The following is a 4824-nucleotide window of genomic DNA, read 5'->3' on the forward strand; positions in this document are numbered from 1 at the left end:
GTCCCCGCCTAAATGCCCTCGAAGACCAAATCTCGTTGTGGTTTCCCGGCTGCGTAAGAAGCGGCTGGGGAACGGCGCCCGGTGAGCTGCAGGCCCAGGAAGAGAACAGGTGTGGGAAGGGGACGGCAGGGGCTAAGGGCGGGGAACGGCCGCTTTGGGCTGGCGATCATGGTGCGCCTTCTGGCCTCTCCTGTAGGTCCCCCCAGCCCTGTTCATGCGCACCGGTAATTGGTGTCCTGTGTTTCTTAGAATTTCGATTTTCCAAAATCCGTGTAAAATGGACCATGGCTCAACCCGGGCCAAATCAGGCCGGCGGGTTCTTGGGGCTGGCACTTACCCCCGGACCCCAAGTGCAGGGAGTCCTCAATGCAGGACTCTGCCCCTCCATTCTTTGCCTAGGAAGTCTGTTCTCACACTCTTCCTCCTCAACGGCGGGAGGGCGAAATCTCGCCACAGGGGACACGTGGGACCTCACTGAGGCCTTGGTTGGATCCTGGCGGACTTGTTTCCCATAAACATTATACCCCACCCAAACTCAGAAAATGGCCTGGAGCTGTCAGAGAAGGGAGGTGGGGAAAGACCTAAGCCGCTTGGTGACCTTGTGACCTCTGGCCATGAATCCAGGAGCCGGGAGTGCGTGAACTCTGCGTCCTTCCCGGGGATGGGACCCCCGCGGGCGGGCCCCTGAGCCTTAGACCCGCCCCCGTCGCCGCCCTGCCCGGTGCAGGCCGCGGTAATCGGGTTAGCTGGGCCGGAATTACATTACCTTCCCCGGCCCGCCCCGGCCCCCGGGGGGGGCCTGGCGCCTCTGAGCCGGTGAGACTGGGCTCAGAGAGGGGGGCGCTTCTACCATCCTGCGGTGGCGGTGGCGGGTGAGCCCCAATGAGCAGCTCAGCCTACCTCTGACACGTGGTGGCCAAAGGACCTTACCCTGCTGTGCCAGCCCTCTACCCTCGTCCCGAGCCCACCCCGCTGTTCAGCTCCATCCTGCTGGTTCCCGTGTGAACCGAAATGCCTTGTAAGTCTACTAGCTGGATCTCCCTGGGAGCACTGATCTTCAAACTGATTCTCCAGGATCCCCTGGGAAAGACTCTGCCCCCTCCTTTCTCCCCAGCAGATGGGCTGGCAGCCTGGTGCCTGGGGCAGGGTGAAGGGGTCTTTTCTCCCCTGGGAACCAGGAATGATATTTGGGCATCTGGGCAGAAAGATAAAGAAGAGAAAGAAGAGTGAGCTCTGTCCACCAGCCCTCCAGTGTTCTCTGAAGCCTTATATCTAGAGGAGGTGAACCATAAATGGGACAGAGGGCAGTGGGAGGAACAGTGGGCATTAATATGTGTCAACCTGCCGGGCGTGGTGGCTCACACCTGTAATCCCAGCACTTTGGGAGGCCGAGGCGGGTGGATCACGAGGTCAGGAGATTGAGACCATCCTGGCTAACACGGTGAAACCCATCTCTACTAAAAATACAAAAATTAGCTGGGCGTGGTGGCGGGTGCCTGTAGTCCCAGCTACTTGGGAGGCTGAGGCAGGAGAATGGCATGAACCCGGGAGGTGGAGCTTGCAGTGAGCCGAGATCGCGCCGCTGCACTCCAGCCTGGGCAACACAGCAAGACTCTGTCTGAAAAAAAAAAAAAAGTGTCAACCTCCCCCACCTTGACCACTCTACTATCCAATTTGTCCAGCCCCTCCTCAGCCCTGCTAACAGCCCGTTCTGAAAGAGGGTGGGGGCTCCTACCAATTTAGCAGATGTATTTTCATCTTGATGGAGAAGACAGACATTATCACCTCCCATCTCTTTACAGAAACCCATGCACTTTTCTCAGAAGTAGAGAGGGCTACAAGGAAGCATGAACCTGTTTAGTCCAAATCTTCAGGCCGGGAGCAGTGGCTCATGCCTGTAATCCCACCACTTTGGAATGCCAAGAGGGGACGGATCACCTGATGTCAGGAGTTCAAGACCAGCCTGGCCAACATGGTGAAACCCCGTCTCTACTAAAAATACAAAAAAATTAGCTGGGCATGGTGGCAGGTGCCTGTAATCTCAGCTACTGGGGAGGCTGAGGCAGGAGAATCACTTGAACCCGGGAGGCAGAGGTTTCAGTGAGCGGAGATCACCACTGCATTCCAGTCTGGGGAAACAGAGCAAGACTCCATCTCAAAAAAAAAAAAAACTTCCTTGATAGCAAGGGCTGGATTCCTCCAGATGGGAGCAGGAAACCTAGGGAGACAGCAAAGAAATATAATCTCTGAAGAGGGCTGGTGTGCAGGTTAGGAGTTTGCTAGTCCCATTCTCTGCTCTGAAGGGTGAGTCTGGGGGCAGGGGGGCAGGGTAACCAGTGTGTCTCCAGCCAACCTAAATAAATCGTCCTTGAATGAATCAGTGAGTGAATCAACAAATGAAAAAAAGGCAACATCATGCAGACCCGTACACCCCTGCCGTTTGAGTTCAGCACAGATGGTACTGCCACCCAGAGACTGTCCAACTAATCCTTTAAGGAGAACAGTCACAAACTCAGTAGTTCATACAAGTCTTCTGGAGAGTTTTTAAAATATTTTAGTGCCCCACTTCAAGAACAGATGGCATCCAGTTACGTCACCCAGACCACAGTCTTAGGACTTTCTCTTTTTTTAAGAGACAGAGTCTCACTATGATGCCCAGGCTGGCTGGCTGGCCTCAAACTCCTGGGCTCAGACAATCCTCCCACTTTGACTCCCTGAGTATCTAGAGTTACAGGTGTGCACCACCACCCCAACCTGGCTTGAAATGTCCTTTCTTGCCTCCTTGTCTCTGATTCACGGGGAAAGGATGGTTCCTGCTGGTTTATATTGAAGATTGGCCAGGCGCGGTGGCTCACGCCTGTAATCCCAGCACTTTGGGAGGCCTAGGCGGGTGGATCACGAGGTCAGCAGATTGAGACCATCCTGGCTGACACGGTGAAACCCCGTGTCTACTAAAACTACAAAAAATTAGCTGGGCTTGGTGGCGGGCACCTGTAGTCCCAGCTACTCCAGATGCTGAGGCAGGAGAATGGCGTGAACCCGGGAGGCGGAGCTGGCAGTGAGCCGAGATCGCGCCACTGCACTCTAGCCTGGGTGACAAAGCGAGACTCCATCTCAAAAAAAAAAAAAAAAGACGAAGATAGAGGTGCTGGAATGAGTGCCCCCTCATACACACTGCTTTGGATCTGTCTCACCATGTCCTGTGTGTCCGTGGCTCTCATCAACTTAGTCTTTCCTACCCCTCAGCTGTCTCAGATCTTTATCATCTGGACAAAATCTTTGCCTGAGTCTTCAAGAGAGATCATGCTTTTCCTTTCCTTTTTACTTCATGCCTACTGCCTCCATTTCATCATGATTTATTCTTGTTTTAACTCAGTGCAAGCTGCCTTCATTATAGTAACCCTTTCTCAGAGAGCTCCAGTGTTCAGTATCCCTCCTCCAGGACTTCCCTGACATGTTTTACTTTGTTGGTCATCAATTATTTTTTGAAGTGTCCCTTCTTTTTGCTTCTGTAATATCTTATTCCACATCTTTGGACTTTCGTAGTCACTGCTTATGTTTTTCCTCCACTGATTTTACTTCTTCCACTGAAGACTGTGAGGATTCTTCAGAGCTCAGACTTAAGCTTTCTTTTTTCTTTTCTTTCTTTTTTTTTTTTAAGACATGGGATCTCACTCCGTCGCTCAGGCTGGAGTGCAGTAGCATCACGGTTCACTGCTGCCTCAACCTCCCAGGCTCGAGCAATCTTCCTACCTCAGCCTCCCAAGTAGCTGGGACTACAGGTACGCGCCACCATGCCAGGCTAATTTTTGTACTTTTTGTAGTGACGGAGTCCCACCATGTTGCCCAGGCTGGTCTCCAACTCCTGGGCTCAAGTATCCACCTGCCTCAGCCTCCCAAAGTGCTGGAATTACAGGCATTAGCCACTGCACCAGGCCTTAAGCTTTCTTTATCTCTTCATCTGCTCAAGTTTCACCCATTCCAAAAGTCCCAACTCTCATATCCAGCCAGATAACTCTGAGACCTCCATCCCTTGTTCTGACACTTCAGCCCCACCACTCACTCTCCTAGCCTTCTGACAAGCTCCCCCTGCTTCCCTGCAGCCACCTTAAGTCCAGCAGGCTGGAGGACATGCTTCCCTCCAAAGCTCTTCATTCACCCTCTTACCCAGGCCTACCAAGCCAGGTTCCTGGCTATTTCCTCCTATTATACTTTCCTTTGAACTGTTTCAGATACAGCCCTTCCTTTCCATTGCCATTGCTAAAACCCTAATCGAGGCTGTCATCACCATCACTTGGATTCATTCATGTATTCATCCAGAAAAGTTTTATTGAACACCAACTATGCACCTGGCACTGGAGCTATATCTGTGAACACAACAGAGGAAAAAAAAATCCTTGCCACTGAGAAGCTTATAGTCTAGTGGAAAAGGCAGATGAAAAACTAGGAAATATGTTTTCTAGAAAATATTTTCTGAAAATAACTAGAAAATATAATATATATTAGAAATGTATATTAAATAATAATAAATGATAGAATGCTAATTAGTGCTAACCAGAAAAAAAAAAGCAAGGAAGTGAAAGGGTGGGTGAGTTGTTATTCATCTAGAGTGATTACAGAAGCCTCATGAGTAAAGACCTGAAAGAAGGAGGGAGCCGTTTTGGATACCTAAGCATTTCAGGTTGGGGACACAGTGGAAGGATATCCTGGTGTATCTGAAGAGACTATGCAGGCCCTTGCACACCACTCTAAGACTTTGACTTTCATTCTGATTGATAAGGGAAGCTCTCAACAGGTTTTAAACGTAAAAAAGGAACAACCTAA

This window comes from Gorilla gorilla, chromosome 12 (genome assembly GCF_029281585.2).
Source record: "Gorilla gorilla gorilla isolate KB3781 chromosome 12, NHGRI_mGorGor1-v2.1_pri, whole genome shotgun sequence".
NCBI lineage: Eukaryota > Metazoa > Chordata > Mammalia > Primates > Hominidae > Gorilla > Gorilla gorilla.